Source organism: Balaenoptera physalus (genome assembly GCF_965194825.1).
Source record: "Balaenoptera physalus genome assembly, chromosome: 20".
Classification (NCBI taxonomy): domain Eukaryota; kingdom Metazoa; phylum Chordata; class Mammalia; order Artiodactyla; family Balaenopteridae; genus Balaenoptera; species Balaenoptera physalus.
This window is the reverse complement of record NC_138901.1, coordinates 61,381,431-61,405,191: the sequence shown is the minus strand read 5'-3', so window position 1 is coordinate 61,405,191 and position 23,761 is coordinate 61,381,431. Positions and strand designations below refer to the sequence as shown.

General features: G+C 38.9%; 1 protein-coding gene across 4 annotated transcripts in view; it reads left to right on the top strand.

The window, feature by feature from the left end:
- LOC309650258 (heparan sulfate glucosamine 3-O-sulfotransferase 3A1) overlaps positions 1-23,761 on the top strand; it is a 442,514-nt gene that overhangs the window by 140,617 nt on the left and 278,136 nt on the right. Inside the window, exon 4 of one of the 4 annotated variants that reach the window (XR_014257468.1) lies at positions 13,480-13,638. The exons of 2 other annotated variants lie outside the window; for them this stretch is intronic. The gene's annotated coding sequence lies outside the window, so the exon portion shown is untranslated. Of the gene's footprint in view, positions 1-13,479; positions 19,374-23,761 lie in introns of those variants that run through there. One more of the 4 variants, XR_014257470.1, reaches the window with a different exon arrangement.

The window sequence follows — 23,761 nt, the reverse complement described above, 5'->3', positions numbered from 1 at the left end:
TTAATTGATCGTCTACCATCTAAGAGAACTGACCCTATGTAGGGCGGTAGACAAAGTGCTGTGGAGAGTTTACATTTAACTTTGTTCAAGTATAACACAAACCATGAGTGTATAGTTTGACGGATCTCTAAAAAGTGAGGCATGTAACCGCAACTCAGATCAAGAAATAAAACATTTACCAGTGACACAGATGGCTCCTTAATCCCCCCTCCCAGTTACTGAGCCCCCAACAATCCGACTTTCTTTCACCACAGGTTAGTTTTGCCTGGTTTCGAACTTTACATAAAGTACATCATAGAGCGTGCACTCTTCTCATGTCTTTTGTGTCTGATTTCTTTCATCCCACATTGTGAGATCCATCTGCTTTGTGTGGTAGAGCAGCGGTTTGTTCTCATCGCTGAGTAGTATTTCATTGTGTGAATAAGCCACACGTTACCCAGCCTCCTTGGGATGCACATAGGGTGGTTTCCAGTCTGGGCACTGTTGTGAGCATTCTTATACTGCACGTGTCCTGTACGTACTGTCGGGTTTATACCTAGGATAGAATCTGTAGGTCATGCGCATTTGTATTTAGCCCAACAGATGTCCAAAGTGGTTATGCCAGTTTACATGAGAACCAGCTCCATGTCCTTGTCAACATACAGAATCAAGCTCTCTTTTTCATTTTAACCATTCTGGTGAGTGTGTAGCGGTATTGCATCATGATTTTAACGTGTCCGGGTGGAAAAATGTTGTCTAGGAAAATAGAGCGAACTTGAGTCTGGAGGTGGGGAAGAAGAAGCCATATTTAGGGCAGCTTACCTGGGGTGAAAAGTCTCTGTAGATGAGAAACGGAACTGCGCATTTCGGGAGGAGTTAGCCTGCGACAAGCCGTACACCTTATCCTCCAGGTGTGGGCAGGGTACAGGCCACGTTGGGAGCAAGAGGCTAAACGTCGGAGAGGTAGGAAGAATGTGAGGGTTGAATTAGACATTTAGGAACTGTGTGTTCATTAAAAATATAATTATTGAGCTTTCAGTATGTGCTGGAAACCGTGTTACCTGGGCACTGTGGGTAGTCATCGTTCCTCCTCCTCCAGAGACCACAGATACTGAGGAGAGGTGAGTAAGTTATATCATAAGGCATTGTGATAAATGCTACAGTAGAGTCTTGTACAAGCTGCGTCTTTGCTCTGGAAGCAAGAAGAAGGTATCTGTCAGTTTGGTCTGGTAGGGCTGGGGAATCCTTCACTAGGAGGTGACATTGGATCCCAGTCTTGATAAATTAGTGGTGGGTCATTAAGAAGGTAATGAAGAGAGAAGCGTGAGTGAAGGTTTGGAGATTCAGAAGACTATGCTGATGGGGTTGGAGAAAGTCCAGTAGTTTTGTGTAGATGCTTGGGAATAGGTGAGAGCAGACAGAAATGGTATTTTGCAAGCAGATTGTGAAGGGCCTTGGGAATATCAATACAACTGAGCATGGACTTTATACCGTGGGCAAGGAGCAGCCATCGAAGGTCTCCAAAGAGGGGGTTCCCTTGGACCCCCTGGAAGGATATTGTGATAACACAGGCATTGTGATCTAAGGTAGACAGCGGAGGACATAAAAAGAAAGCGACAGATGTGACTTCAAATAAAATATAGCTCAGTTCTCCTCTTGCAGGGCAAGAATCCTCATTTATTGGGAACTGGAAAAGTACTTAAGGTGATGATTTTGTTCTGCTAGGGTGGGCCCAGTCTGAAGGTAATTTTTCAAAAGCAGCTGCTCTAAGTGTTAGTTAAATGGTGCCAGGGGATTCACTAGACACAGGTGTCACGTTCAGTCTTATTCATCTATCAATAAAGCCAGACTCCAAGTGCCAGTTGGATGGCAGCACGGCACCTTTGAGACAGGAATTCTGTTAACAGATGTAACTCGCTGCTTCAGTCTGGGGCTCGGCTGCAGACTTCAAAGATACCCTCAAATCCTTGTCTTCTAACTTTGCTTCTCCATCATTTCTGCTATGGCTCCTGTCGGGGTAACTCAGATACATGTATCACATACTCTTCCTATTGTTTGAGTTTGTTCCTACAAAATATTCTTTATCTGTGCTTTTAATCCGGGAAAGGAATGTTTAAGCATTCAATCAATTTTTTGAATACTTAATAGATGCTGTTGGTACAACATTTTAAAAGGTACAGCAAGGGTAGTGGTGAGAAATAAATTTCCCTCCCACCCCTGACCGCAAACACCCAGTTTCTCTTGCCAGTGACAAACACTATTAACCAATTCCTCATGCATCATTTCAAAGACGTTCTATGCAATTACAAACATATGCCAGTTTTTCTTTTCTTTTTAAAATATCATAAATGTTAGCCCATGATACACCTTGTTCTCCACCTTATATATATCTTGGATATAGTTCTCTATCACGCCTCTGCTTTTTTAAGGCTGCATGGTATTCTACTGTGAATATACTTTTTTAAAATTTAGTCAAGCTACTATTAATAGACATCTAAATAGTTCCTCACTGTTCGCTATTACAAACAATGCTTCAATGAATATGCTTATTTCTCATTTAGACATATTTCTAGGATAAATTTCTAGAACTAGAACTGCTGGGCCTCCAGGAATGAATATTTATAATTTTGAGATGTTTTAAATTATCCTCCGCTGTAGTTGTTCCAATTTTCACTCCTAGTGAAAAATTTGACCTTTGTCAATTTTATACTGAAAATGTTAATTGGAATTTTACTTTTCATTTATTTTATTATCAGTGAGGCTGAGCATCTTTACATGGTTTTAAGTCATTTGTAATTCTTTTAAAAAGTTGAACTCTCTGATCATGTATGTTGACCATTATTTATCTTTATTATTTATCTTTTTCTTATGATTTGTAAGAGCTCATTGCATATTAAGAAAAGTGCTGTGTGACCACCTAGAGGGGTGAGATAGGAGGGTGGGAGGGAGATGCAAGAGGGAGGGGATATGGGGATATATGTATACATATATCACTTTGTTATACAGCAGAAACTAACACAACATTGTAGAACAATTATACTCCAATAAAGATGTTAAAAAAAAAAGTATCCCTTTGTGCATAATATGCACTTTCCCCAGTTTGTTTGAGTTTAGAGTTTATTTATTTATTTTTGAAATAACAAATTTTAAACTTGTGATGTAGTAGATCTTCTTTGATTCCTTTTCAGTCTTGGATCATATTTACGATTTTCCAACTGTGAGATGATTTAAAAAGTTTCCATGACCTATTTTAGTACTGTTAGTGTCATTTAAAAATTGTTTATTTTGAAATCATTTTAGACTTACAGAAGAATTGTAAACATAGTAAAGAGACTTTCCATGTAGGCTTCATCCAGCTTTGCCCAGTGTTAACATTCTATAGAACCGTGGTACCATTAGCAAAACTCTAGTATTAACATTGGTACGACACTGTTAATGAAACTACAGGCTTTAATAGGATTTCCACAGTGTTCCCCCTAATGTCCTTTTTCTGTTCAGGTACCAGTCCAGGATTCCACATTTTGTTTAGTTGCCATGTGTCCTTAATATTCTCCACTCTTGACAGTTCCTTCATTTTTGTCTTTTGTGACCTTGACATTTTTGAAGCATACTGGTCAAATATTTGGTAGAATGTCCATCTATTTAGCTTTGTCTGAAGTTTCCTTATTAAGGTTGTGAATTTTTGAGAAGAATATCACAAAGCTGGTGTGCCCTTCTCAGCACCTTATATCAGGGATACATATATTGATATGCCTTATAACTGGTAATGTTAAATTTGATCACTTGGTTAAAGTGGTGTCTGCCAGGTTTCTCCACTGTAGTTACTATTTTCCCCTGTATTATTAATAAATATTTGGAGAGAAATACTTTAAAGAAATATATGTATGTATTAGTATGCATGTACACTGTTTCTATTTATGTACTTCAATATACATATTCAAATATATATATATATATATATATATATATATATATATGAAAGAAACACACAAGTTTGTACAGATAACTCAGACTTCAATCCAGCACCAAATTCTAGAATTTCCCCTTCGCTTATTTGTAACTTCTTTCTCCAAAAGTGAGAAACTTATGATTATCTGTAAATATTTACTCCTGTGTTCAACCCTAATATTCACGTACTTTCAGAATTGCTAACCATAACCCTACGAGAAACAAATATACCGACTGGAGTTCAGCGTCTCTGTACAGCTCACGTTGTCGTTATTCTGGACTCAGTCAAAACACTCTTGTTCATGCGTATCAGCTCCTTTTTTACCCACTCCTTTCAGTGTGATTGTGTTATTCAGTTTTAATACAGTTATATGCATTTGTCACAGTCTGTGATGCATCTTGGGTTGCCCTAGCAACCTTGGTTTTTAAAAATTTGCCTATAATAAAATTCATCCTTTGTGGTGTGCGGTCTTAAGGGTTTTCACAAATACATAGAGTTGTGTGTGATCACTATAGGACTATAGAGAACTATAGAAAACCCAACATTTCCTTGTGCTGACCCCTTTGTAATTAACTTCTCACCCAGTCCCAGACTCGGACAATCACTGCTTGGTTTTTCATCCCTATAGTTTTGTCTTTTCAAGAATGTCATACAGATGGAATCAATCAGTATATAGCTTTTTGATTCTGGCTTCTTTCACTTAGCAAAACACATTTAAGATTAATCCATGTGTGGAGTGGAGTAATAGAGCATTCTTTTTAAAAATAACATTTATGGAATTATAATTGACATGCAATAAACTGCACACATTTAAATTTTTTTTTTAATTTTTAATTAATTAATTAATTAATTAATTAAATTAATTTATTTATGGCTGTGTTGGGTCTTCGTTTCCGTGCGAGGGCTTTCTCCAGTTGCGGCAAGTGGGGGCCACTCTTCATCACGGTGCGCGGGCCTCTCACTATCGCGGCCTCTCCCGTTGCAGAGCACAGGCTCCAGACGCGCAGGCTCAGTAATTGTGGCTCACGGGCCTAGCCGCTCCGCGGCATGTGGGATCTTCCCAGACCAGGGCCCGAACCCGTATCCCCTGCATTGGCAGGCGGATTCTCAACCACTGCGCCACCAGGGAAGCCCACTGCACACATTTAAAATGTTCAGTTACAGAAGTCTTTTTTTTTTTTTTTTACAGGTTACAAAATAACCTTTATTGTCTGCTCAGTACAAAAATCAGTCCCTCATGCTGTCCATGATTTATTTTTTTATTTTTTATTTTTTTTAATGTCTGAAACATTTATATTAACATATTTCCATACAAATAACCCAATGAAAGTTTAGTATTAGTTGTTTTGTTTGTTTTTTTTTTATACTGCAGATTCTTATTAGGCATCAATTTTATACACATCAGTGTATACATGTCAATCCCAATCGCCCACTTCAGCACACCACCATCCCCACCCCACCGCAGTTTTCCCCCCTTGGTGTCCATATGTCCATTCTCTACATCTGTGTCTCAACTTCTGCCCTGCAAACCGGCTCATCTGTACCATTTTTCTAGGTTCCACATACATGCATTAATATACGATATTTGTTTTTCTCTTTCTGACTTACTTCACTCTGTATGACAGTCTCTAGATCCATCCACGTCTCAACAAATGACTCAATTTCGTTCCTTTTTATGGCTGAGTAATATTCCATTGTATATATGTACCACATCTTCTTTATCCATTCGTCTGTTGTTGGGCACTTAGGTTGCTTCCATGACCTGGCTATTGTAAATAGTGCAGCAGTGAACATTGGGGTGCATGTGTCTTTTTGAATTTTGGTTTTCTCTGGGTATATGCCCAGTAGTGGGATTGCTGGATCATATGGTAATTCTATTTTTAGTTTTTTAAGGAACCTCCATACTGTTCTCCACAGTGGCTGTATCAATTTACATTCCCCCCAACAGTGCAAGAGGGTTCCCTTTTCTCCACACCCTCTCCCAGCATTTGTTGTTTGTAGATTTTCTGATGATGCCCATTCTAACAGGAGTGAGGTGATACCTCATTGTAGTTTTGATTTGCATTTCTCTAATAATTAGTGATGTTGAGCAGCTTTTCATGTGCTTCTTGGCCATCTGTATGTCTTCTTTGGAGAAATGTCCATTTAGGTCATCTGCCCATTTTTGGATTGGGTTGTTTGTTTTTTTAATATTGAGCTGCATGAGCTGTTTATATATTTTGGAGATTAATCCTTTGTCCGTTGATTCGTTTGCAAATATTTTCTCCCGTTCTGAGGGTTGTCTTTTCGTCTTGTTTATGGTTGCCCTTGTGGTGCAAAAGCTTTTAAGTTTCATTAGGTCCCATTTGTTCATTTTTGTTTTTATTTCCATTACTCTAGGAGGTGGATCAAAAAAGATCTTGCTGTGATTTATGTCAAAGAGTGTGTTTCCTATGTTTTCCTCTAAGAGTTTTATAGTGTCCAGTCTTATATTTAGGTCTCTAATCCATTTTGAGTTTATTTTTGTGTATGGTGTTAGGGAGTATTCTAATTTCATTCTTTTACATGTAGCTGTCCAGTTTTCCCAGCACCACTTATTGAAGAGACTGTCTTTTCTCCATTGTATATCTTTGCCTCCTTTGTCATAGATTAGTTGACCATAGGTGCGTGGGTTAATCTCTGGGCTTTCTATCTTGTTCCATTGATCTATGTTTCCGTTTTTGTGACAGTACCATATTGTCTTGATTACTGTAGCTTTGTAGTATAGTCTGAAGTCAGGGAGTCTGATTCCTCCAGCTCCATTTTTTTGCCTCAAGACTGCTTTGGCTATTCGGGGTCTTTTGTGTCTCCATACAAATTTTAAGATGATTTGTTCTAGCTCTGTAAAAAAAGCCATTGGTAATTTGATAGGGATTGCATTGAATCTGTAGATTGCTTTGGGTAGTATACTCATTTTCACAATGTTGATTCTTCCAATCCAAGAACATGGTATATCTCTCCATCTGTTGGTATCATCTTTAATTTCTTTCATCAGTGTCTTATAGTTTTCTGCATACAGGTCTTTTGTCTGCCTAGGTAGGTTTATTCCTAGGTATTTTATTCTTTTTGTTGCAATGGTAAATGGGAGTGTTTCCATAATTTCTCTTTCACATTTTTCATCATTAGTGTATAGGAATGCAAGAGATTTCTGTGCATTAATTTTGTATCCTGCAACTTTACCATATTCATTAATTAGCTCTAGCAGTTTTCTGGTGGCAGTTTTAGGATTCTCTATGTATAGTATCATGTCATCTGCAAACAGTGACAGTTTTACTTCTTCTTTTCCAATTTGTATTCCTTTTATTTCTTTTTCTTTTCTGATTGCCGTGGCTAGGACTTCCAGAACTATGTTGAATAATAGTGGTGAGAGTGGACATCCTTGTCTCGTTCCTGATCTTAGAGGAAATGCTTTCAGTTTTTCACCATTGAGAATGATGTTTGCTGTGGGTTTGTCATATATGGCCTTTATTATGTTGAGGTAGGTTCCCTCTATGCCCACTTTCTGGAGAGTTTTTATGATAAATGGGTGTTGAATTTTGTTGAAAGTTTTTTCTGCATCTATTGAGATGATCATATGGTTTTTATTCTTCAATTTGTTAATATGGTGTATCACATTGATTGATTTGCATATATTGAAGAATCCTTGCATCCCTGGGATAAATCCCACTTGATCGTGGTGTATGATCCTTTTAATGTGTTGTTGGATTCTGTTTGCTAGTATTTCGTTGAGGATTTTTGCATCTATATTCATCAGTGATATTGGTCTGTAATTTTCTTTTTTTGTAGTGTCTTTGTCTGGTTTTGGTATCAGGGTGATGGTGGCCTCATAGAATGAGTTTGGGAGTGTTCCTTCCTCTGCAATTTTTTGGAAGAGTTTGAGAAGGATAGGTGTTAGCTCTTCTCTAAATGTTTGATAGAATTCACCTGTGAAGCCATCTGGTCCTGGACTTTTGTTTGTTGGAAGATTTTTAATCACAGTTTCAATTTCATTACTTGTGATTGGTCTGTTCATATTTTCTGTTTCTTCCTGGTTCAGTCTTGGAAGTTTATACCTTTCTAAAAATTTGTCCATTTCTTCCAGGTTGTCCATTTTATTGGCATAAAGTTGCTTGTAGTAGTCTCTTAGGATGCTTTGTATTTCTGCGGTGTCTGTTGTAACTTCTCCTTTTTCATTTCTAATTTTATTGATTTGAGTCCTCTCCCTCTTTTTCTTGATGAGTCTGGCTAATGGCTTATCAATTTTGTTTATTTTCTCAAAGAACCAACTTTTAGTTTTATTGATCTTTGATATTGTTTTCTTTGTTTCTATTTCATTTATTTCTGCTCTGATCTTTATGATTTCTTTCCTTCTGCTAACTTTGGGTTTTGTTTGTTCTTCTTTCTCTAGTTTCTTTAGGTGTAAGGTTAGATTGTTTACTTGAGATTTTTCTTGTTTCTTGAGGTAGGCTTGTATAGCTATAAACTTCCCTCTTAGAACTGCTTTTGCTGCATCCCATAGGTTTTGGATCGTCGTGTTTTCATTGTCATTTGTCTCTAGGTATTTTCTGATTTCCTCTTTGATTTCTTCAGTGATCTCTTGGTTATTTAGTAATGTGTTGTTTAGCCTCCATGTGTTTGTCTTTTTTACATTTTTTTTCCTGTAATTCATTTCTAATCTCATAGTGTTGTGGTCAGAAAAGATGCTTGATATGATTTCAATTTTCTTAAATTTACTGAGGCTTGATTTGTGACCCAAGATGTGATCTATCCTGGAGAATGTTCCGTGCGCACTTGAGAAGACCGTGTAACCTGCTGTTTTTGGATGGAATGTCCTATATATATCAATGAAATCTATGTGGTCTATTGTGTCATTTAAAGCTTCTGTTTCCTTATTTATTTTCACTTTGGATGATTTGTCCATTGGTGTAAGTGAGGTGTTAAAGTCCCCCACTATGATTGTGTTACCGTCAATTTCCTCTTTCATAGCTGTTAGCAGTTGCCTTATGTATTGAGGTGGTCCTGTGTTGGGTGCATATATATTTATAATTGTTTTATCTTCTTCTTGGATTGATCCCTTGATCATTATGTAGTGTCTTTCCTTGTCTCTTGTAACATTCTTTATTTTAAAATCTATTTTATCTGATATGAGTATAGCTACTCCAGCTTTCTTTTGATTTCCATTTGCATGGAATATCTTTTTCCATCCCCTCACTTTCAGTCTGTATGTGTCCCTAGGTCTAAAGTGGGTCTCTTGTAGGCAGCATATATATGGGTCTTGTTTTTGTATCCATTCAGCCAGTCTATGTCTTTTGGTTGGAGCATTTAATCCATTCACGTTTAATGTAATTATCGATATGTATGTTCCTATGACCATTTTCTTAATTGTTTTGGGTTTGTTTTTGTAGGTCCTTTTCTTCTCTTGTATTTCCCACTTAGAGAAGTTCCTTTAGCATTTGTTGTAGAGCTGGTTTGGTGGTGCTGAATTCTCTTAGCTTTTGCTTGTCTGCAAAGCTTTTGATTTCTCCATCAAATCTAAATGAGATCCTTGCCGGGTAGAGTAATCTTGGTTGTAGGTTCTTCCCTTTCATCACTTTAAGTATATCATGCCACTCCCTTCTGGCTTGCAGAGTTTCTGCTGAGAAATCAGCTGTTAACCTTATGGGAGTTCCCTTGTATGTTATTTGTCGTTTTTCCCTTGCTGCTTTCAATAATTTTTCTTTGTGTTTAATTTTTGCCACTTTGATTACTATGTGTCTCGGCGTGTTTCTCCTTGGGTTTATCCTGTATGGGACTCTCTGCACTTCCTGGACTTGGGTGACTATTTCCTTTCCCATGTTAGGGAAGTTTTCGACTATAATCTCTTCAAATATTTTCTCTGGTCCTTTCTCTCTCTCTTCACCTTCTGGGACCCCTATAATGCGAATGTTGTTGCGTTTAATGTTGTCCCAGAGGTCTCTTAGGCTGTCTTCATTTCTTTTCATTCTTTTTTCTTTAGTCTTTTCCGCAGCAGTGAATTCTACCATTCTGTCTTCCAGGTCACTTATCCGTTCTTCTGCCTCAGTTATTCTGCTGTTGATTCCTTCTAGTGTATTTTTCATTTCAGTTATTGTATTGTTCATCTCTGTTTGTTTGTTCTTTAATTCTTCTAGGTCTTTGTTAATCATTTCTTGCATCTTCTCGATCTTTGCCTCCATTCTTTTTCCGAGGTCCTGGATCATCTTCACTATCATTATTCTGAATTCTTTTTCTGGAAGGTTGCCTATCTCCATTTCATTTAGTTGTTTTTCTGGGGTTTTTTTCTTGTTCCTTCATCTGGTACATAGCCCTCTGCCTTTTCATCTTGTCTATCTTTCTGTAACTGTGGTTTTTGGTCCACAGGCTGCAGGATTGTAGTTTTTCTTGCTTCTGCTGTCTGCCCTCTGGTGGTTGAGGCTATCTAAGAGGCTTGATGGGAGGCTCTGGTGGTGGGTAGAGCTGACTGTTGCTGTGGCGGTCAGAGCTCAGTAAAACTTTAATCCACTTGACTGTTGATGGGTGGGGCTGGGTTCCCTCCCTGTTGGTTGTTTTGCCTGAGGCAACCCAACACTGGAGCTTACCTGGGCTCTTTGGTGGGGTTAATGGCAGACTCTGGGAGGGCTCACGCCAAGGAGCACTTCCCAGAACCTCCGCTGCCTGAGTCCTTGTCCCCACAGTGAAACAGAGCCACCCCCCGCCTCTGCAGGAGACCCCCCAACACCAGCAGGTAGGTCTGGTTCAGTCTCCCCCAGGGTCACTGCTCCTTCCCCTGGGTCCCGATGCGCACACTACTTTGTGTGTGCCCTCCAAGAGTGGGGTCTCTGTTTCCCCCAGTCCTGTCGAAGTCCTGCAGTCAATTCCCACTAGGCTTCAAAGTCTGATTCTCTAGGCATTCCTCCTCCCGTTGCCGGACCCCCAGGTTGGGAAGCCTGACGTGGGGCTCAGAGAAGCTTCACTCCAGTGGGTGGACTTCTGTGGTATAAGTGTTCGCCAGTCTGTGAGTCACCCACCCAGCAGTTATGGGATTAGATTTTACTCTGATTGCGCCCCTCCTACCGTCTCACTGTGGCTTCTCCTCTGTCCTTGGACGTGGGGTATCCTCCTTGGTGAAGTCCAGGGTCTTCCTGTCAGTGATAGTCCAGCAGCCAGTTGTGATTCTGGTGCTCTCGTAAGAGGGAGTGAGAGCACGTCCTTCTACTCCGCCATCTTGGTTAATCTCCGAGAAGTCTTGACATAGGTACGTCCCCATAAAATCTTCCCTAAAATCAAGATAATAAATGGATCCATCGCTACCAACAGTTTCCTTGTCCCCCTTTGTAATCACCTGTCACGTCCACCTCCACGTCTTCCATCTGTAAGCAGCCACTGGTCTGCTTTCTGTCACTATAAATAAGTTTGCATTTTCTAAAATTTTACATGAATGGAATTATACAATATCTACTCCTTTTCATCTTTCACTCAGCAAAATTATTTTGAGATTCGACCATGGTGTAGTAGTATATTTCGCTAGTTCATTCATTTTTGTTGCAGAGAAGTATTCTGTTGTATGGATATAACTCAGTTTATTTATCCATGCACTTGATGGACATTTGGATTATTTCCAGTTTTGGGCTATTACAAATAAAGTGACTATGATTATTCATGCACTAGTCTTTTTGCGTGGATATCTGCTTTCATTTCTCTTGGACAGACACCTAGAATTTGAATGGCTGGATCAGATAGCAGGTGTATGCTGGCCTTTAAAAGAAACAGCCAAACTCTTGCAAAGTGTTTGCCCCATTTTACATTCCTATCAGCAATGCATGAGGGTTCTGGTTTCTTCATATTGTGGCCAACACTTGGTATGTCAATTTTTTTCAATTCTAGCCATTCGAACGTGTGTGCAGTGGTATTTATTGCATGCAATTTGCATTTCCCTAATGACTAATGATGTTGAGTATCTTTTCATGAGTTTATTTGCCATCTTCTCTAGTAAAATGTCTGCTTGAATTTTATGTTTATTTCTTAAAAATTTGTTTTTGTCTGTTGAATTTTGAGATTTTAAAGTGTGTATTGAATATATTTAACTGTCTGTTATGTGTTAAAGTCTGTTATCAGATACATGACTTGCAGATATTTTCTCCTAGTCTGTGGCTCTTGTCTTTTCATTTTCTTAACAGATCTTTTGAAAAGCAGAACTTTTAAAATTCTGTTGAATTCCAATTTATCAATTTCTTCTTTTGTGAATAATGTTTTTGATATGGTATGGAAGAACTCTTTGCCTAACTCAAGATCACAGAGGTTTTCCCATGTTTTCTTCTGGATGTTTTATAGTTTTAGGTTTTATATTTAGGTTTATGAGAACACTTTTCAATTAATTTAAAGTCAGTTTTTCTTTATGATACAAGACACAAATATTATTTTTGCTTATATTTAATTGTTTCAGCATCATTTGTTGAAAAGCACTATCTTTCTTCACTGAACTGCTTTTGTACTTTTGTCAAAAATCAGTTGTCAGTATATGGGTGGGTCTATTCTGGATTCTCTGTTTGTTTAATTGGCCTACTTATTATCCTTACACCAAACACCGTGCTCTCTTATTGTAATTTTATAATAACTACTGAAATCAGATAGTGTTAGTCCTCCAACTTTGTTTTTCTTTTGCAAAATTGTTTTGCCTGTTCTGGGTCTTTCATATTTCCATATGAATTTTAGAGTCAGTTTGTCAGTTTTTATAAAAACATAGAGTTTTTTATTGGGATTTCATGAATCTTTAGATCCTTTGTGGGAGAATTTGCATCTTAACAACATTGATTCTTCAACCAATAAACATAAGTATCTCCATTTATTATGTCTTCTTTATGTTCTCTGAAAAAAATTTGTGGTTTTCACAAGTTTTTCACATCTTTATCAGATTTATACCTATTTCATATTTTTGATGTTATTATAAATTAAAATTTTGGTTAAATTTCTATTTCTGATTGTTGCTAGTATATAGAAATACAATTGATTTTTACATTGGTCTTATATCCTGTAATCTTGCTAAACTCACTTATTCCTGGTAGATTTTTTTGTGATTATATTAAATTACCTACATAGAAGATCATGTTATATGTAAATGAAGACAGCTTTATGCATTCTTTTCAAAACTGGGTGCCTTTAATTTCTTGTACTTGCCATATTGTACTGGTTAGAATCTCCGGTACGATGTTGAATAGAAATGGTGAGAATAGATATCCTTGTATTGCTCCTCATTTCAAAGGAAGTAACCTTTTAGTTTTTCACCCTTAAATAAGTTAGCTGTAGGGTTCTTTTGTTAATATCGTTTATTAGTTAGAAAAATTTCCCTTCTATTCCTAGTTTGCTGAGAGTTTTTCTTTTTTCTTTTTTTTAAATCATGAGTGAATTTTGTCAAATGCTTTTTCTATGTCTATTGAGGTTTTTTTTTAGTTTATTAGTATGCAAGCAAAAAGACAATGGAACAGAAAACTGTCCATTCAGAATTCTACACCCAGCAAAAATGCGTTTGAAAAATAATGATGAAATAAAAATGTTTTCAGGCATTCAAAAGCTGGAATAATTCATTGCCAGCCAACCCACGCTGTAAGAAAAATTAAAGGAAGTCCTTCAGGCAGAAGAAAAATGCTACCAGATGGAAATATGGATCGACACAAAGGAGTGAAGAACACAGGAAATGATAACTACACTAAATATATAAGGTAATTTCTTACTGTTTAAATCCTTTTAAAAGGTAATTATTTAAGTAACCAAAAAAACCTGTGTGGTTGAGGTTTATAACATAATATGAACATAAAATGAATACAGGTAATAGCAGAAAGTTGGAGGGAAGAAATGGAAAGTTCTTATCTGTACCTAAAGTAGTGCAATACCACTTGAAGCTAGACTGCGATAGGTTAAAAAAATGTAACGTAAACCTTAAGGCAACCACTAAAATAAAACCACAAAGAGTTATACCTAATAAGCCACCAAAGTTGTTAAAATATTGATATGGATATCAATATTGCTATTGATTAATATCAACATTTATTGATATGGATATCCATATTGATATTGATAAATATAGTCAACTCATCTAAAACAAGGTAGAAAATGAGGAAAAAGAGGAAAAGAAAATATGGACAAAGAGAAAACTAATAGCAGGATGACAGATTTCAAACCTAAAGTTATCAAAGAGACATTAAGTGTGAACGGTCCTGTATGAGCACAGCACTGCTCCTTGTAATCCCTTCTGGTGGTTCTTTCCTCAGGTCGTTCTTGCAGGTAGTTTCTTCACGGCTGTTCTCTGCTCAGTGCTCACCTGAATCCTAGGTGAGACTCCTCTGCAGGTCTCTGCAGGTCTGTCTCTCTGTAGCCCTCTTTCCCACTCCACGCTGTCTTGGGAACACTAGCCGTGTTGGCGTCCCTGAATCCTCAGCTCTGTCTGTTCAACTCAGGGAGTCCACTGGGCTCCCCCAGGTTCCCTGTGCTGTGTCCTGGAAACTCAGGCTTCACGTTAAGAAAACCTTAGGGCTCACCTCCTTCATATCCTGCCTTTCAGGGACCGTGGTTCTTCATCGCTTAAGATTGTGTCTTGCAAACTGTTGTTTCATATATTTTATTGGTTTTTTAGTTTGTTTCAGGTGGGAGGGCAAATTCCATTTCTGTTACTACACCTTGGTCAGAAGCAGAAATCAGTTTATTCCTTTTTATTGCTGACAGTATTCCATTGTACGGCTGTACTATAGTTTGTTTATCCATTTATGTATTGACAGTCTAAGTTGTTTCCAGTTTTGGGCAATTACAAACAAAGCTTCTATAGGCATTGATGCATGGCTTTTTGTGGCAACAAGAATTCTCAGTTCACTTGGATAAATACCAAGAAGTGATATTACTTGGTCATTTGGTAAGGGTATATTTAATTTTATAAGAAACTGCCGAATTATTTCTCAGAGTGCTTGTACCATTTGACGTTCCCACCAGAAATCTGTGAGGGGTCCAATTGTTCTACATTCTTGCCAGCACTTGGTATTGTAAGTTGTTTGGTTATGGATTTATTTTTAGTCATTCTAATGCATGGATGGTGGTATCTCATTGTGGTTTTAATTAGCACTTTCCTAATGGCTAATGATGTTGAACATCTTTCTGTATGCTTACTTATCATCTGTATGTCTTTTTTGGTGAAATGTCTGTTCAGAAATTTCACCCATTTTAGAAAAATTGGGTTTCTGTTTTCATATTCTTGAGTTTTGAGTGTTCTTTATGTATTATGGATACAAATCCTTTATCAGATGTTACTTGCAAATATTTTCTCCCAGTCTGTGTCTTGTCTTATGTTTCATTTTAAAATCTTCCCTCTTAGAGGGAGCCAAGTTGTTTAGAAGACTGAGTTAGAAGTGTAACTTTATTAATATCCCCAAACCATTTATTGACTAATAAAAAAACATTTTAAGAATGGTAATTTTTACCCCCAGAAATTTAATGTCATTTTATCTCTGTGTTACTGAGTAAATTCTGACAGAGAATTTATTACAGTAACAACATCAGGGCATTTATATTCCCTTTCTCATTTGGCTACTAGTTCTGTGATCTCAAATGTCATTAATTTCTCCAGACTCAACTTTCTCAGCAGAAAATGTTCAACTTTGAATGTAAGCTTTTCAAAGTTACCAGCTCAGAACGCAATAACGTTCTCCATTAATAACTTTCCTTGGAAGTTATAGTTTTGTCTTGTTCTGTTTTTTCACTTTCATAATAACATGAGTACCTTTTGTTACGAGTGATCTTCATGTATTTTTTTATTTCTGTGATTTAAATAACTTGAGGACTAGAAATGCATAAGCAAATAAAGAGGGGAAGAGGATGCGAAAGGGAAGAGATTTTACACTTTATAAAGGGAGAACATCAGCACTTAACTTGTTTTTAAAAATTCCACTTGAACAAGATATGTTATTGATAGACATAGATAGTACATTACTTCAGAAATAGCACACAAAATATTTAGGGGGCACTGGAGTTATAATGATAGGTCAATTAAATTAATCATTTTATTAAGTTGGGATATAAAGTATGTTTTGAGAAAAATTCAATTCTAGCATCTTTTTCTCCATTTTATTATGAAAAGTTTTCAATGTACAAAAAAGTTGCAAGAATTTTACAGCAAAGATCCCTATACCTACTGCATAGATTCTATAATTTAACATTTTACTAGATTTCTTTTATTATATATTTATTTGTATATCCATCCTGCTACCATCTACCAATCCATCTTATTTTCTCGTGCATTTTTAAAGCTAGAGGATTTTTAAAATTTGAGTATTTATCAGAGAAAACTTTTTGGTTGTATGATGAGATTACTAACACATACTGATTTCTAACACATATTCATCCATCAAAAACAAAACAAAACAAAACATCCTGCTAAATCCTGCTAAGTTTCCCAAACCTGGGGAGTTCTCCAAAGAAACAAACAAACTCAGGACCCCTGGACCCCACCTCTGGATCTGGGGTGAGTCTAGTATCTGAATTACCCACACTCCCTCCTCCTTAGCTCCAAAAGTGTTTGAATGAGCAGCTGAGGCATTCGCTCAGACACAGCTTCAGAGAGTCGATTAGAAACAGCAGATGTGGGGAAGGGCCGTGACATGCCTGGATTATGACAGTCTGAGGAAGAGAGAGTCAGAGAGAACGATATTCTAGAAATGAAATTCAGTGAGAGGAAGGTAGAGTCAGACAGGGCTGAGATTAGACTGGGGCTCTGAAACAACTCTTCCCAAACCTACTTGCCTGAAATAACGAAAAAAAAACAAAAAAACAAAAAAACAACCAACCTTGGGTGTTAACAAGAAGCTTTTGATTTAGAGGCACTGAATGAGGGCCAGAACCTGTACTTTCAGCCAGTGACGTGAGTACTCGGGGTGCCACTGGTCTATAGCCAGCGTGTCGGACTTTCTCCAGGATTAGAGAAGTATGGGGGGTACAAAAGATCTAGCTGAAGTGTGATAGCTTTTAGTATGAGCTAAGTGATATGAGTGTGTGAGGGTCCCCATCCTGATTCTCAGCTGTGTCTACTGATGGAATTTAACTGGTAGGACAGGCCACCAGAAGGTGATTGGCATAAAGGGCCCTGTGGACAAGCTTGGTCCAGTACCAGATCCATGTGCAGCAGACGGCAGGGGTGGGACTGAATTCCAGGCAGTGTTTTGCTCTCAGACATGTATTCTGACCCTGTCTGCTAGTCTGGGAACCAGCAAGGAAGGGGTCTTTGAGCAAAAACTGAAAGATTCGGCTAATAACCATGAGACATTGAAACACAAGCAGCTTTCTTTGTTGTTCACATGACAGTGTGAAATACAAAAGAGGGGAGAATTTTATAAGCAGAACAGGCATTGTGCATTATTTGTGGTACAGGGTAGGAGATGGAAATTCCCAAGGGAGGTCAATGTCAATCCTCAGAGGGGGCCATGATGCCTTAGAACATCATTGGAGCCTAAGTATCAGGGGAGGAAAATGGCAGTCACCATTCAGTTGCAAGGCCAGAATTAACATTATTCTCCTGGAGCATCCTGAAATAATTGATGGTTGGGGGTGATTTTCAGGGAATGAATGCCTTCCATTAGTGGCAAAGTTTGGGCAAGTATCAGCAAATATGACTCATATAGGTGTTGAGTTTAAATGCCATTTGCTTGTTGGGTAAAGCTAAGAACTTGTAAAGAAGTCAGAAAGAAAGAAAAGCCTGGAGAAATTAATGAGGCAGCATACTAAAGAGGGAAAGAACAGATGCTTCGTAAACTCACGTTTGTCCTAATAGATATTGCTTGATTTATCTTCCCCAATTAAAAGTTACTTTATTAATTTTAACTTAATAGGAAATCTTTATTCAGACGGCAGGCATTAGGGTTTTCCTGACGCCTGCGAAGTGTTGTTCTTCTGAATCTTTTCTCTTGCTTTCATTGTGCTATATTGGTTCTTCTTCTGTAGCCTTTCCTGGGTCCTTCTCCTCTGATACCTTGAAAAATGTATTTCACTATTTCTCTCCCTCACACAAAAGAAGCGAGATTTCAGGGTTGGATCAGTGCAGGTGTTTGCCCTTGTACCCAGCCGTCTCCCAGCCCTGTGCTTGAAAGCCCACCACCCTGTAGGTGGCCGCCTGTCCGTCTGGGCCGAGGGAGAGCTGATACAGAGAATAACATCATTCCTTCCAACAAAGGCCTTTACCTCTCACTCTGACAAGAAGCATAATGGATAGCTTTTGAAAAGTGCCTGACCTGCTTTCCTTTTCCTCCAGGAAAGCAGAACATTGATTTTAGAATACTGAAGAGCAAACTAACACTAGAATGCTGGGCACCAAGATGCTTGTATGCATTTGGAGTTTGGTAAAATTGGAACTTGGTTGAAAGCAGTTGAGTTTCTGATGTGTGGCTTCAGGCTCACACAGGTAGTGGGAAGAGATCTGTATCTGTGTCATGTTTTAGTCCAACAGGTGATCTCTCTGGAGAAGCTAGGCTGTGCTGATAAAGGTGTGTAAGGTAAACACCATCTAAAGATATATTTGAGGCTCAAGTCAAGGCTTAATGTAGGGAGAGTTCTTGCAACATCAGAATGTAAATAATTTACTCATTCATTGAGCAGGGAGAGGGGAGGGAAGATTAATGGGCAGATTAAAAGAAAGTCCAGTTAAAACCTCTGCCGCCCTAATGTCATGGAAGCAAGAGCCCGTTTAGTCTAAACAAAAAGGGCGGCTCACCCACTTGGGCAGGGCTGGGCGACCACACAGTGGCTGCGAATTGCCCATCAGGAGGGCCCTGCTCTTTGTGGCCCATTTGTTTCCATTTGTAGTGAAAAAGGAGATGCTCTCGTAGAGGTTAAGCCACTCAGTTATTTGTTATAAACTTTCAGAAAGGAATGGGTTTGAAACAAGTCGTAAGTGTTTCAGTGACAAATATTTAATGTCGCCTCTGAGATTTATGGCACTTCTGTTCACCCTTTGAAAGCTTTTAGTTCAGTGGCAAAGGTTACCGGGGGCTTGTCCAACAGAAAGGAGATTCTTTCTGCTGTTGTTTCATCATTTTAGCACTGGCTGGAGAGTATTCCAAAGTTTCAGTGATGAATGATCACCCTTTCCGCTCACATCATCATTTGTCCTGAGACCGTGATTGTCCTCAGAGACCAATCGAAGGCATCTAACTGCTGCTGGCATCTGGTCTGTAGGTGTTTCACACCTCCACAGATGGGAGGCAAGCAGGAGGGTGGGCAGAGCCGATCCCTGCATCCCTGCAGCCACAGGACCGCAGAACCGGGATGCCCAGGTGTTAGATCCCTGCTGTTAGCCACTGCTACCCTGTCTGGAGTACCTGTGCTGTCGGGATAACTGCACTACAATGATCCAAATGGTGAAGTCTCCCCACTTTGATTATAGGAAATCAGGCCCTTGAAAGTGTGCCCTAGACATTTTTTTTTTTCCGCAGTTGCATTTTTGATTAATTAATTAATTTATTTATTTATTTTTGGCTGCGTTGGGTCTTCGTTTCTGTGTGAGGGCTTTCTCCAGTTGCGGCGAGCGGGGGCCACTCCTCATCGCGGTGCGCGCGGGCCTCTCACTATCGCGGCCTCTCTTCTTGCGGAGCACAGGCTCCAGACGCGCAGGCTCAGTAGTTGTGGCTCACGGGCCTAGTTGCTCCGCGGCATGTGGGATCCTCCCAGACCAGGGCTTGAACCCGTGTCCCCTGCATTGGCAGGCAGATTCTCAACCACTGCGCCACCAGGGAAGCCTGCCCTAGACGTTTTGACAAGATGCCAGGTACTGCATCATGCTGGGGCATCGACAGGTCTGCTGCTGGGCAACCTCGAGGTCATAGCTACCTGCTGCTGGTAACCACACTGCCACCACCTGGCCTTGGGGTGGGGTTGAGGGATGGGTGTCCGGTGATGGAGAAAGGTCTTTCCTCCTAATTATACAAAGATGGGACTTAGATTGATTCATGATTCATCCATGCCAATTCAGAGTGGTCTTTCTTTACAAAATTCTCTTCTGGTTGGCTCCCAGTTTGCCCCATGCTATAAAAGCAACAGCTAACAGTTATTTGGTGCTTCTTAGGTGCCAGGTGCTGTTCTAAGCACTTTGTGTGTATTACCCCATTAATCTCCACAAAACTCTATGAGATGTGTGCTATTATCCCCATTTTACAGATGAGGAAACTGAGACACAGAGGGATTCAGTAACCTGCCCAAGGGCACACAGCAAATACAGAGTAGAGTTTGAATCGAAGCTTCCAGACTCCAGAGCCCCTGAGTCACGTACCCTGTACTCTTTCCTCCTCCCTGAGAAGCTGCAGGCAATGCCATGCTTTCAGTTCAGGTAACTTCTGAAAGGCCCCCAAGTGGACAAGGAAGCTCCCTGTTAAGCCAGGATTGATCTCCTTTAAAAGATGACTGACAGCGCATGTCCTTTGGAAGAAACTCCACTTCTGCATACAGAGGGTGGCCTTGCCCTTCCATCCTCCCAAATATATCACTCCCCAGGGATGTGGTGGGAGAGTGTAAGTGTGTTTCCCAAGACCTGGGATATTCAGTCAGGACCATCTCAGCCACTTCCATTTCCTTCCTGCTTTTTCAAAGGGAAAAAGGGCCCTGGGCTCACCTTGCTCCGCGGCCTTCCCCTGGCTGCCTTTCAACCTCTAAGCAGAGGAGAACACACTCCACTCGGCAGGAGCCAGCAGGCACGTGGGCAGAGAGGGGAGTGTAAATTCCTAGGTAAGAAAGGAACTCTTCTCTAAATCCAGGAACAAGAACACTGCTGCAGAGAGCACCAGCCAAGGCATCTATATTATAAAAAATCTAAATCTTTTCAGGTGATTCTAACATGCAGTCCTGTTGCAGTCCACTGTCCCAAGGAAACGTGTAGCAAAGACACAGACCTGCTGCAAGCCAGACTCTGCTCACCTTACCAAACAGGATATCTGATCATAGGCTGAAGCATGTGCTGTCTGGTGGGTTCGTGGACTCTGGTCCGCGACATCATATACGACAATGCGTACGTGTGTATGTGTGAGACGTGCTGTATTTGCTTTGCATTTGCTGAGTAGAAGGTCCTGTCTAGTGGTAATCCTGCCAACTTTTAGGTGGCATAAAATTCTCTTACTGTTTTTATTTTGTAATAACAGGTATTAACTTTCATTTAACTGAAGAAAGAGAATATGCAACAAGTCTGTAGAAATTTTCACCACACAAAACTTTAAATCTTAATACATTCTTTCAAGGTTAAAAAAAAAAGATTTTAGAGTCTGTCAGAAGAATAGAGTAGCTCCCTCCCACCCCCACCCAGTGGCTCAAGAGTGGCATATATTACAGGAGTTCTTCAGTTGCTTTTGTCCTTGGAAATTAACTTGGCTAGATATAGTCATGCTTTATTCCCCTCAGAACCTTTTAGATACTGTTCCATGGTCTTCTGGCATTGGATTTTATTGTGGTTAAATCTGAGGCCAGCCTGACTTTTTATCTAGCAGTAAATGATTATTTCTTGTCAGTAGGGCTGAAGATTCTGTTGTTATCCTTGAAATTAAATAATTTAATGAGGCTATGTCTTTAAAAAAAATTTTTTTTTTAACTGAAGTATAGTTGATTTACAATGTGGTGTTAGTTTCTGGTGCACTGCAAAGTGATTCAGTTTTATATATATAATATATATATATTCTTTTTCAGATTCTCTTTCATTATGGTTTATTACAAGATATTAAATATAGTTCCCTTCTATACAGTAGTACTTTGTTGTTTTTCTATTTTATATACAGTAGTTTGTATCTGCTAATGCCAAACTCCTAATTTATCCCTCCCCTCCCTTTCTCCTTTGGTACCCATAAGTTTGTCCTCTATGTCTGTGAGTCTATTTCTGTTTTGTAAATAAGTTTATTTGTATCATTTTTTTTTAGACTCCACATATAAGTGATATCATATGGTATTTGTCTTTCTCTTTCTGACTTACTTCACTTAGTATAATAATCTCTGGGCCCATCCATGTTGCTGCAAAGGACATTATTTCATTCTTTTTTATGGCTGAGTAATATTCCATTGCATGTATATACCCCATCTTCTTTATCTATTCATCCGTTGATGGACATTTAGGTTGCTTCTGTGTCTTGGCTATTGTAAATAGAGCTGCAATGAACATTGGGGTGCATGCATCTTTTCAAATTAGAGTTATCTCCAGATATATGCCCAGGAGTGGGATTCCTGGATCATATGGTAACTCTATTTTTAGTTTTTTAAGGAACCTCCATACTGTTCTCCATAGTGGCTGCACCAATGAGGCTATGTCTTGATATCAATAATTTTCTCGGGGCTTCCCTGGTGGCGCAGTGGTTGAGAATCTGCCTGCCAATGCAGGGGACACGGGTTCGAGCCCTGGTCTGGGAAGATCCCACATGCCGCGGAGCAACTGGGCCCGTGAGCCACAACTACTGAGCCTGCGCGTCTGGAGCCTGTGCTCTGCAACAAGAGAGGCCGCGATAGTGAGAGGCCCGCGCACCGTGATGAAGAGTGGCCCCCGCTTGCCACAACTAGAGAAAGCCCTCGCACAGAAACGAAGACCCAACACAGCCATAAATAAATAAATAAAAAACAAATACTTTAAAAAATAATAATAATAATAATAATTTTCTCAGTTTTTCTCCATATATGTTGTATGCATTCAATCTGTACATTCAGTTTTTGTTCTGGAAAGAAATTTTCCTGTATGATATTTCTGAATATTTTTTCTTTCCCCTTTATGGGTTCTTAATTGTTGGGACACCACTTGGAGTTAAGTTGGATCTTCTTTGTCTCTTATTCTAATCATCCCTCTATAACTGCTTTAACTCCTTTGTCATTTTTATTCATTGAACATAGCCCAAGTTCTTCCTCTGTGCCATTAGTATAATATTTAACCTTATCTATCATATTTCTTGCTCTTTCTAAATGTTCTTATGGTCCAAAGCTTGTTTTCTTTTTTCTTTCTTTTCATCACTTTTATCATCTTGTCACTCAATTACAGTTTTATTGAATTTGTATTCTATAAGTCAATGCACTTGGGTTCCTTGGGTTGTGTTTTTCTCCAGAGGAGTTCCTTTGCCTGCTTTTTTGTGGTATTTTTGTTGTTGTTGTTGATCATTTGTTCATTCCATCTGTTTCATCTCCTCTTTAAATTATATACAGAATGAGCATGACATTTCCATTTATCTTGTTCATGTCTGATCTGGGATTTTTAAATTTTACCCCTTCTTCCTCCTTTGAACTACATTTTGAAGGCTGTATTTGTTTTCATCCATCTTTCTGTGGCCTGCTTTTTTAGGGTGTGAGAGAAAGGAAAGACTCAGATGGGGAGAATTTCAACCTTAGTAGGGTACTTGGACCTAACTCTGCTTCCTGAGATCTTATTAAATGATCTGTACAGGGCACTCTCCACCTCCTGGGTCTAGACTTTCCATTGCATCTCAGGCAGTGTCTTGGAAGATGACAGGCTCTAGTGGCCCTTCTTGTTTCCAGTGAGGTTTGTTACATATAAATTTACAGTATCCCAGGCACTGGGACAGCACTTCACTTTCTTTTTTCATTAAATCCTCATGACAACACATTCAAGGAGGTACTATTACCATCCCATTTTTAAAATAAGGAAGCTGAAGTTCAAATGAGATTTACTCAACTCTTGTCCATTGATCCATAACCTACACCACTATTTAAAATGTTGTAGCTTATGTAAATATGTTGATATATTTTATATAAAATGCAATGTAACATTCAATGCATTGTAAGATTATATATAACATTATGTAATATACACTAATGTGTGGTAAATATACAAATTAATACACA